Raw genomic sequence first — 12,465 nt, forward strand, 5'->3', positions numbered from 1 at the left:
GCTACTAATTTCATTACCGTACTATACTCTACCAGTTAGCCTACAATTGCAGTGTAACCAGACGCAGTAAGTTATAATATGATGAAGATGATATTTAACAGTGCATTTATGTAAACATAAATTGCAAGTTATAATGCCAAAGTTTGAAGTACAGATGCCAAGCAAAATTTGTCTCCCCCGAACATTTTGACTATTTTTGACCAAAAATAGCCCTTTTTGGTAGTCATTTTTGAACCAACAATGTCAAAATTTTTCCTCAAAATTGGCATGTCAGTGGCGTACGCAGGGAGGGGGGGGCATTGGGCCATGCCCCCCCCCCCCCCCCGTTAAAAATGTTTTAGTAGCTAACGACGTAGATTAAGGCATTTAATATGTTTTGCATTGCTCTGTCAAAGCAATTACTGTAACAATGTTGTTTTATGGACTAAGCCAATACGAAATACATAGCCCAATCCACCTACCCCACCCCAGGTATGCCAATGTAGCATAGTGTTCTGTAAGCCTATTATAGTGATTAGTGAGAGAGAAATGGATAAAGTCTAAACTAGGGATATCAATGGCCAGTGGCATAGCCAAGGGGGGGGGTTGGGCCTTGGAGGTTACAACCCCACTTTGGCACGCGTGTGACATCACGATATTGAGAATGATGCTTTCAGTCTCTTTATGCTTGGGAATGATGGTTTCAGTCTAAAAAAAACTTGCCTAATTTTAAACAAAGCTGCATTAAAAGAGCGAGTTTTGCCAATACCAAACATCTCAGCCAGGAATTAACAACACGAAAACATAGAGACTTAGCTTTATTTCCGAAAAATGCCGAAGAAAACATGATCTTATCCTTTTGCTATGCCACCTGACAGCACCATTTTACAGAAATATTCATACCCACATTTTTGTTGAAAATGCTCTCAGAATGCACCAAATTCAAAGTAATTTTTCAAAATTTTCTGGGGGAGGCCCCCCAGACCCCCCGTCGCTGGGTGTCGTCTTAAGAGAAAATGCCGTCGGGCTTCGCCCGCCGGTCGTCGAAACCCCCCCTTTCAAAATTTATGGCTACGCTACTCTCAATGCCCCCCCCCCCCCCCTTGAGAAAATCCTGCGTACGCCACTGGGCATGATGTTAAATAATATTGGTTTTACTTCGTAATCAGCTAAATTATTGTTAAAGTGAATTCAATTAGCCGCAATTTATTGAAAAATTTGTCCAAAATGTACAAAAGTTGCAATATATCGCTCATAAAGTTGTTGGATTGGGGGACGGGCCCCCTAGCTACGCCCTTACACACTGCTCAATATTTAAAAAAAACTGTAAGTTACTGTGCACGCCATTCTTAATATTTTTATGTAGCCCCATGTCTTGCGCACTGGTCGAATCATGCAAGAGCGCTGCAGCACATTTAAATTACCGAACCGCAATGAAATTACGTGCGAAATAATGTTTTCTACTGCAACGCCTAACGGTCGTCGGTCGCGTTGTTAAAAAAAACAGGAAAAATTTCATTGTTTTCAAGAAACAAAATTTAGTTTTGGATAGAAAGTTCAGTTCAGTTGTTTTTATTTCTGACCATCATATCAATATTTTACGCATTTAAGTTAAAAATTGTTTTGTGCCATGATACGTAGCCTAGATTAAAAATAAATAATGGAATGATGATGGAAGACCTTCTTCCATCCCATCATCCAAATCTTCCATTCCATCCTTGGATCTTCCATCCCAAAATATGCCTCCCATCCCATGCCTTGCTCCTATGGCACGTTAAATCAGGTCACGGCTTATGTTATACCAGTGGTTCTCAAACTGGGGTCCGCGGTCCTTTTGGGGTCCGCGAGACAATTTTTTAGGACCGCGAAGCACCTTCCAAAAAAATAACACAATCCCGAAGAAAAAAATTTTGTGGAAAGTAAAAATTTTCAGGCAACTTGTTTTCCAAACCAAACTTAAAAGATATATTTTAGTACCGGTAGCCTAAGCTGGCTTGGCATCCCTCACACAGTTTTTTAAGCCTGGCCTTTTGTTTGCTTGTGGTAGTTTCTATCCATCGCCTTTGTGACATCAAGGAGTGCAAAGTAGTGACGTGCTCCTACAACACTCGTGTTTACCAGATCAAGAACAGAATTACGAAATATACTTGACTAAAAGGAAGTACGGTAGGCGAAGTTGATTAAGGCTGGTTATTTTTATTGATTTAAGGTTTGAATTGAATGCTTTTCCGAACTTTTAGCTTTTTTAGCTTTATTCAGATATCAAAAAATGTCGTAGTAACCTATGAGAAAACCAAAAAATGCACCTCAACAACAAGTTGTCACAGTAGCCTCCGCACAAATCAGTGATGTCACGCATGATAGCGCTACCAACATCAGTGATGTCATATGTCACGCATGATTGCGTCGACCAGTGGATTATGTTAAAGCAGGGTTAAAGTGCCTACCGTGGTCCGTGGGATCATAGATACTGTGGTCAAGATTAGCGCAGTTATTGAGCTGTAATGCTATTTCCAAAAGAAGCTCAGCGAGGCAGGACAGCATTGCAATTGCAAAGTTATGGTTTCAGTAAGCGTTTTCCTTACGTTTTTGTGAATAATTTTCAAACGCGCAATTTCCAGCGTTTGATATTGACAACCGCGCAATTTCCAGCCTTTGATGTTGACAGCCGCGCAAATGCAGCAGCTGAAACTCTTCTCCCCCGCGCAATGTTCAAACTTTCCAATCTGGATGCAGTGGCAGTGGGTCTCAACCTATGGGTCGCAACCCAAAGTTGGATCGCCAGATAAATTTTCTGGGTCCTTGTTTTAGTTGGAAATATAAAAAATATCTGGCAACCTTGCCACCAATAGCTTTGCGAGAATATTGGGTAAGCACTTTAACGGCAAAATTTCTTTAACTGTTGAGAAAACCTCGAGCCAATCAGAAGCTACGTTGTCCGTGACGTAAGAACGTCAAAATCATGAATGATCATCATGAAACTCAATAATTTAGCCTACTTGTTTTGTCAGCTACATGGCGTGTGTCAGCTACACTTAATCTAAATCAGGGGTGACGAACCTTTTTGCGGTCGCGGGCCACTTTATCAATTACACATGGTTATCGGGCCACACAACTTAACGCTTGTCAAAATGCTATGACGTCACATATTGGAATCGACCAAAAATACAAGGTGAAGTTGGTGAATAGTGTTTTAACAACTTTGCCTTATAGCTTTCCTTTTTCTAACTTTATACCGTACCTTGAAAGTTAGTGTTTAGGGCAAGAAAATAGCAAAGGAAAGGTGTACCAGTGAATGCATAATACAGCTTTGAGATGTCTTTAATGCATGAGCGATTGTTAAAGAGTTTTGCGGGCCTAACAAAACTCTTTGACGGGCCGCAGGTTCGTCACCTCTGATCTAAATCTTCAACCACCTGGCGTGAGCCTGGATACGACAAAAAAACTGCTCTTCATCTTCGGTACTATAAATCCCAATAACTTTGTGAAATTACTTTAATCAAACATACTTCTAGCTGAAATGTGTAAGTCTGCACTCTGCCACATTTAAAAGTTTAGCTCAATTAGCTCCAAGTGCCTTTGTCTAAATCTTTTCTCAACTTTTTCTGCCGCTGCGGTACCCAAAATATATGATTTTTGTTTAACATGTGCGGTATTAACGTTTTGTAAATAGCCAATGCACTATGGCACTTCCACTATTGTTAGGCCAGATCATCATCCATGTGTCTCTCCTCCCCTTGCCTAGATGAGACCTGCCATTTGTCCTCGCAACCCTTTTTTTCCGGACCAAGTTGAGAAGTTTAGAGTTTCGTTATTTGTTGGATGTAAGTAGACGCATGCTAACAGTTTTGACCACCTTAACACACTAAACCAGCTTCTGCTCAACATAGCCTACAGTTTTCAATTTTTGTCCCAGGAATTAACTCTTCAAGCAATACTTTCCCTAGTTTGTGTGTGCATTAACATCCTCAATTATATGTCGTCGTTAACAATTGCGACATTTGTGAATTCATTTGAGGCTTTGGTCACCGAAATCAATATATTTGAACTAACAAATTCAGTCCACAACACTTTCCATTAGGCTGTTATTTAACACTAGCACGTTAAGTTAAGCACGCATATGTGCTGCGATTTGTGACCGTGTTAGCAACTGAAAAAAACCTTGGTGTGAAGATCACAGAACTGTGCTTGCAACTGCACGGTGTTATCAAAGTCCAAAACAACTCGGCTCCAGGTCCCCTGCGGTCACAGACACGCATATTATCCCTGAATTGGGGGGTATCGCGTTTGCCAATCGCTCATTGTCGCCTGGTTTGATTGCAAACAAGTCAATTCTATGTAGTTGCTTTCCTCATTGCGTCCAGAGTTGTTGCACCATAAGCAGCCCTCATTGCATCCGCATGCTCTCCATAACGGTGAGTGTAGGGGTTTGGTTTGGTTACAATTGCTTTATCATCACGAACGCCATTGTCACTTTTCCTCATCCACCTTTCCCAGGCTTGTTCGCGATGAAAGGCACAGAGTAAAACGGAGCAATCTGCGGAACAAGAAGTTGTGGGCATTGAGTGGTACAGTGTAGTATCAACTTAGCAGTGACGATACAAATGTATGAGCAATGAAGACAGCACACAAGTAACGAAAATGTGAATGCAATTCACTAACTTGAAAAGACGTTCTCACAATAATATAAAGGAATCACAGTAAAGCTTGACAGGAAAGTAATAAATGATATGGAATAAGGAAATAACGCTACGGTGCTTTATTCTCTTAAATTAATGCAAAGCCATATCTGAAGTGAATTATTGAACACAAGTATCCAGAAAAGTAACGTACTGCTTGGGAAACAACCAACTCTCGTTTTCTGTCATTCCGCACTTTGTTGTAGTCTTTCAGAAGCTGACACATCAATGCAACACTTCTGGAATTGATGTACGGTGTATCAGATGAAAGATCCCAATGAATACGACTCTTTGCAAAATCTATCAATAGATAGTACATACACAACATTTAAAGAATTTGTTGTAATAAAATATGGAAAAAGTTGATGAAACAGAACACATTTGCAAATCTTTATAGCTTTCTTTTTATTGCAGTTAGTAAAATGTTTCCTCTTTTGTGATGCCTAACCTCCACTTTGGTGAAAACACTGTGCTTTGCAGAAACCTTTTTAGAATCTTTGTCAACAAGGAAAAGGCTTATTATTGTAGTATGAATATCAACACTTAGTACACTAATGAATTGCAATGGCAAGATATTAAAAATCAACATTAACATGGCACCGTATGCTTGTTTCTGAACAACAAGAAGTTTTGTTCCTGCTTTTGCTTCGTACTCTTCAATGGATCTCATGGCATCTTCCACTGAAGGCAACCACTACAACAAAAAATAATTTGTTTTTTATAAGCAAAGCATTTATGCCATAGCCTAACAGTGAAGAAATGCAAATACTACACACATGCAACAAATCTGGGTTTAGCGAGTATAAGGTAGCTGGTAGTTTGAAGCTTCAGTTTTTCTTCTTTCCTTCTACTATAAATAGACTATTTCACCACATTTAGGTTTGTTTTATTCTGATGACAGCTCCTGATGAGTCAGTAAAAAAAAACTGCAGCTTCGAGCTACCTTTTACTTGCTATTTTCAAGTTCTGTACTACCATTTACTATTATAGAAGAGTTCAACGTATACCAATTGTGTGAAGTTGGAAACAGTAAAATAGTTGAATATTGGTTGGTGAACTGTTGAAGGTCTTGGGCCCTAGTATATTGCAGCAACTACATTACAAACCTGTACCAGTCCATGACTTTCAGTGTCATCACTTTCCTCTACTTCTGCAGAGCTCTGAAAATCACAAAGAACATTTGTAATGACACAATATATATCTTTTTAAACTTTTTAATTATGCTCTTTTTTAATCTTACTATGGACATTCACCTGACAGGGATGGCTCTGTGCATCTAGTTTAGGAAAAGTCGTACTTAAACTTGCTTTGTTTGTTTTTAAAGCCACTCGGAGTTGTTTGTTTAAGTCCTTTTTGGTTGTGGAAGTTTGTGTGGATACCTTAAAAAAGTAAAGAAGGTAGAACACACTAGAAAAACTGGATGGTTGAATTAAAAAAAATTTCTTTCATGTTAACATGATCATTTAAGCTGTAGAAAACCTATATCATTGAGTGTATAAGTTGAAGACACTTTACAATGATACAAAAAATGTAAAAATTTAATTTAATTAAAATCAAAATGTTGCATATCAATACACCCGGTAGTGCTTTTTTAATTATCATATTAATTTATTTTTTGTCATTAATGCATCCGGAATGAAAACGATACCATTAGTTGAGGTACCGTAGTCAATACCCCAGTATGTAAATGAAAAGGTGACATGGCCAGTGGCCACAAAAATCTGTCCGCCCCATTTGCTCAGTGGTTAAGCACCCTACTAAGACCAAGCGGCGCTGATTCGACTATTGAGATGTGTTCTTGAGCAACACATCGAAAGGACAACTGTCCATTCAGCAGAACCTAGTGGATGCTGCACAATCTACTTCATAAAACAATCTGCAAAAAACTCGTGGTATATACATAATGCGGTGATAGTAGCAACACTCAAATCCTGATAAAAGCACTTCTCGTTGACATATTAGCCTACATTTTTATGCCACTTGAAAGTGAAGATACCACTTTTTGAAAAAATTGAGTACTTCTAAAAACGTTATTTCAAAACCAATACATCGAATTGCCGTAAAAAGATAACATTTACACAAGTTATGATAACATTATAGCCTAGCAAAATAAACTTTAAAATTTTGGATGCAACCTAGTTCGTACCCTGAAAAAATCGAAAAAAAAATAGCACAAAGCCGAAGTTGCTGATCGCAGTTTCCGCAAACAAACAAAAACTCTTAGGATCCTTACAGGAAATTTTAAAATGTTTGCGAAAACTCCGATCAACCATAACCCTTTTAAAATGTTTGCGGAAACTCCGATCAGCGACTTCATCTATTTTTAATTTTTTCTTCTTGATCTTTTCCTAACCCTAACCCTTTTAAAATGTTTGCTGAAACTGCGATCAGCGACTTCGGCGAACTCTAAGGATCATTACCGGAAATTTTAAAATGTTTGCGAAAAAAAGAAAACTCCGATCAGCAACTTCGGCTTTGTGGTAATTTTTCTCTTGATATTTTAAGGGGGAAAATTTTAAAATGTTTGCGGAAACTGCGATCAGCGGCTTCAGCTTTTTTTACTTTTTCTCTCGATATTTTCAGGGTATGAACTGTTCAGGGTACGAACTAGGTTGCACCCAAAATTTCTACTGTCAACAAAGGTAAACCTCTACAGTTCAGTAGGCTATGAATTTTGTAGGATGTTATGTAGCAAACAACATTCACACCATATGCTCGTTTCTGTGCAACAATAAGTTTTGTTGCTGTTTTCTCTGCATAGTCTTAAGTGGACTTCATGCCATCTTTCACAGAAGTGAACCACTACAACAACAATAATAATAATTGTATGCGCTGGCAAATAAACACAGTGCAACCACATGCCATGTAGCTGACAACTGTTGAACTTCAAATACCACTACTTTTGTAAAAATATATAGCCTACTCAGTACTCATACTGTAAGATATAAATCAAATATAAGCACTTTTTGTAGTACTAATAGTTTACCCTGAAGAATAGATCTGACTTAACTGAAACAAACCTTACCTGAGTTTCAGGATGATCATTCATGATGTGGGCTACTTGCGTTTTCCTGCACTACGCTGCCTGCTATGAAGCTAATAATGCAAATGTCAGCTAATGCAAATGTCGTCACACCGCCAGCTATGAAACTAATGCAATTTTGCAAATGGCGTCCATTTGGGTTTTTGCGCGTTTTTTATGATTCACGTCACACAGAACGTAGCTTCTGATTGGCTCGAGTTTTCTCGACAGTTAATGAAATTTTGCCGTTAAAGTGCTTACCAGAATATTGCACGATGGTTTGCCCAACATCAATTTTGAACGTGAAATCTTGCAAAAGGTCTGTACAGAAACCTAAAACGTTAACCACAAAACCTATTTTTGGTAAGAGGATGGTCCGTTTAAGCGGAGTAGGCTACTACTAGTGGTCTGGTGAGTGGACTGGTGACCGACCTGGTCGGCAAAATCCAATGGATTTGGAAACAGCAAAAAATGTTGCCAGCTTATTTTTTCTGTGTGCCTTCAAAGTAAGCTATTTGGTTATACTGTAGTTGTACGTAAAATTTTCTAATCTTGACTTTTTAGAAAATTTAGGTCGCTTCGAAAAAAGGTTGGGAACCACTGGTAATGGTTTACCTTTTCGAAACCCACGCTTTTTCCTTACAGTTTATGCTCTTTCTTGTCAATTTTGTGCATGTTCTAAAGTTTACCAGAAGACAGTGCTGTGTTGCCAGAAGCTCATTGCTGAACTTCCCTGCACCAAGCCAACATTTCCCAATGCAGCACGAACTTTCTCTATTTCCATTTACTGGAGAAACAGAAGCAAAGATATTTCAAACAAAAATCTTCGTTTCTTTTAAATGATAAAAATAACAGTACTTTTATGAAAATGAACTTGTTTCAGAAAAAAGTTTTCACTTCTTTTTGAAAAAATGAAAATTACGTGGCAACACCGTGATGCCACAGCCAGAGCTGCCAACATAAAATTGCAACATATTCTGAATTTTTGTTCACATTCCTCTTTCTACAAGTTTGGTAAACGCGTTGGCGTTGTGTATTTCTCTTTCTTAAACCTAACAAAAAAAAATGATGGGTTTGTTAAACAAGCCAGAATATCAATCAATCAATCATTTTATTTTTCGTCATTAACGCGTCCGGGACGAAAAAGATACTAACTACAAAAATCGATATAAACCTACCAGCACGTTAACGAACGGAAAAAGATGGCAAAACCTTGAAAGGTTTAAAACGTGCCTGAATGAAAAATTATTTAGTAGGCTATATATCAGTAGTTAGCACGGCCACAAAACCCAAAAAAACAAATAGCAAAAAATAAAACAAAAACAGAGAAGCACACATGTAGTATTGAATAACAGCCTGATGAAAAGTGTTGTGGATTGTGGATATCAAGTCAGCATTGCTTGGTTGGCTTGTAGGCTAGGTTACTGTTTTATGTGAGATGTGGAAATCAACCAAAAAACATAGGTATTGACAATGAAAGTTTGCAAACTTCACTTAATTATGAGTTTAACCTTTTTGACTAATAAGTGCAAAACTATGGAACCTATCCAATCCATGCCTCTTCAAAGCCTGATAATTTTTAAGAGTTGCCAGTTCCGCAAGTTTTGCCTGCAAAACCTGGGCTACTTTTGCTATCTAGTTGCGAAAAATTTTTTAACAGTAATGGAGTTTGGTATCGTCGAATCTTTTGATTTTCTTTTAATTCCAATTTGTTTCAATAGCGTAAATACTATTTTAGTTGAAAACATCTGGCAACACCGATAATACCTAACAATACCGTAGTAGAGGTACCTACAGAGAGAGAAACCTTTTATTTTGTCTGTTGCGAGAAAAGTATACGGTACAAAATATAGACAATGCAAATAAAATAGCACCATAACTAGAATCTACAACAGACAGGAAGCAGCGAAAGACTATATTAGTCATCGAGTCAGCTGCTTCCCGTGTTTTTAATGTGACAAATGTCAAACATCGGCATTACGTTGAAACCAAGATATGCGTTAAAATAGGATAAGCTTAAGTTCCGTAAAAAATGAAAACAAAAAGTTGTTTACTGCTGCGACAGTCAAGTGAATTGCTGTGATTTTATTCAAATTTAAAAAAATATCATGCCCTACAAAAGTAGTAAGTTATGAGAAAAAAAACAAACAAAAAACTATGCATAAACAACAACTTCTAACTGCTAGCATAAAAGACGAAACAGAAACACTAAAAGTAGGCCTAATCATACTAGTACTCCCTTTACAGTACTCAGTACTCCCTTTACCCTTAATCGCAACGCAAACCCAAACTGTACCGGTAATTCGCAAAACTAGTCCAATTGGAACGAGCAGTCTTTTCACCTTTTAGTGGGGCTGTTTATTTCGGAATTATTGTTTGCAGTTAGTGCATTGAACTTCTACTTTTTAGGTAGGCTACCTCTTTTTAACATTGTAGATGTAACTTAAGCTATTCCTCACGAGAACACACTGCTGTGTTGAAAACGTTTGAATGTACATTTTAAGTACGGTATGTTAATATTTTTTTTTGTCTAATAAAAATAAAACTTGTTAAACCCTTTCAGTTACTGTAGGCTTCAACATTTTGTACACTATCCATGACAATAATGTGTGCTTTTTTAGTATCAACGAGCATCTTCAGACTAAATAATGTACGTACGATATAATAATTTGAAAAGATATATAGCCTATCATATATAGCCTATATGATATATTGCACCTCGAACTTTTGCAGTGCAGGTGATGGTTATTTATGATTATATATCATTTAAAAAATAATTTCTAACATACTTAGCAAGAATGAATATTTTACATTGCTTTACAAATGGTATTTTTACAACGAATATTTGAACGCTGTTTGCTCAATGTTTGTACCTTAATTCGTTCAACCTATGGTAATTTTTTGCTTGGCATAACTAATCGTAGTTTTAATGCATGTTTTGTTATGTATATTTTGTTTTATCATGTCCTAGATTTATTTTGCCAGAGTGGCCATAGTGGGTCCCACAAATTACCCATAAGTACCCATAAGCACCATAAGTCGCGTCAAATTACCCATAAGTTGCGTCAAATTACCCATAAGCCCCATAAGTCGCGTCGAATTACCCATAAGCCCCATAAGTCGCGTCGAATTACCCATAAGCACCATAAGTCGCGTCGAATTACCCATAAGCCCCATAAGTCACGTCGAATTACCCATAAGCACTATAAGTCGCGTCGAATTACCCATAAGCCCCATAAATCGCGTCGAATTACATATCAGCCCCATAAGTCGTGTCGAATTACCCATAGGCACCATAAGTAGCATATTGAATTACCTAGAAGTAAAGTCGAATTACCCATAAGCCTGTAGAGTGTAATGTATAGAGTGTAGTGTAGTGTAGAGTGTAGTTTATATGGGTAATGTTTCGAGAACACTCACAATATTATTAGTTTAGATTGTTTTTATTTCTGACCATCACAACGAAAAAACAATATACGACAAACTTAGCAGAGGTCTATAAAAGGTAGAAGCGACAAAACGCGGACGTTATAACGTGCATGATACCAAAGCAGGACAATCAGTTTAAGTGACACGATCGCAAGTCGCAACAGCGACTTGCAGATTACGTAGTTTTAATTAATTCGAAGCGAGTCGAATTAATTAAAACTACGTAAATTCGACGCTCGAGTCAAATTACCCATAAGCCCCATAAGTCGCGTCGAATTACCCAAATGCCCCATAAGTCGCGTCGAATTACCCATAAGCAACGTGGAATTACTTACGTCTCATGTCAGCATAGCCGACAGCCGTATATGTAATCTGCAGGTTGCGACTTGCGACCGTGTCATGTTAAACTGATTGTCCTGCTTTGGTATCATGCACGTTATAACGTCCGTGTTTTGTCGCTTCTACCTTTTATAGACCTTTTTCGTTGTAATGGTCAGAAATAAAAACAAACTAAACTGATAATATTGTGAGCGTTCTCGAAACATTACCCATATAAACCAAATTAAGCGAAGATTTCACGAGTGCTTGCGTGACGGAGTGGTTTAGCCAAAGGGCTATTGAATTTGGTGACATGGGTTTGATTCCCACCCTTGCCATTATTCTTTTTTTCTTTAATTATCAAGTTCAAAGCAAGAATTAAGTCTCTAGCTGAGTGCGAGAACGATTGGTATGCTGCAGTCACCTGGTTCATAGGGAAAATTGTCCAATGTTAAAGTGTTTTATCGGACAAAACACTCCATCTGCTGCAGCAAACTGCAGATTACACATAAGCGGACGGGAAGGCAATGAAGCCAATCTTCGTGTCCACCTTTAGGCATGCCTTCAAGTGTCCTGCTCTTGAGCGGTGTCGAACTATATTTTGGAACGCCCAGCCAGTGCTCCTCACCAGTCGGCTATGCAGCCGACTACTAGGCTTTTAGACGGCTATAGACTACACTCTACACTATACAGGCTTATGGGTAATTCGACGTTACTTCTAGGTAATTCAATGCTACTTATGGTGCCTATGGGTAATTCGATGCAACTTATGGGGCTTATGGGTAATTCGACGCGACTTATGGAGGATTGGGGGCGTATGGGTAATTCGACACGACTTATGGGTAATTCGACGCGACTTATGGGGCTTATGGGTACTTATGGGTAATTCGTGGGACCGCCTACGTAACCCCGTTTCTCTGAGTGTTCAACTGTTCATTGGTCACTGACCTGTTTATAACAGACTAACAGAAAAGTATTTTATAAACATGTACGGTACGTGACTAACTTTGCTAAAGGTTTGTGTTCTTCTTTTTAGAT

Source organism: Aplidium turbinatum, chromosome 8 (assembly GCF_918807975.1).
Source record: "Aplidium turbinatum chromosome 8, kaAplTurb1.1, whole genome shotgun sequence".
NCBI classification, from domain to species: Eukaryota; Metazoa; Chordata; class Ascidiacea; order Aplousobranchia; family Polyclinidae; genus Aplidium; species Aplidium turbinatum.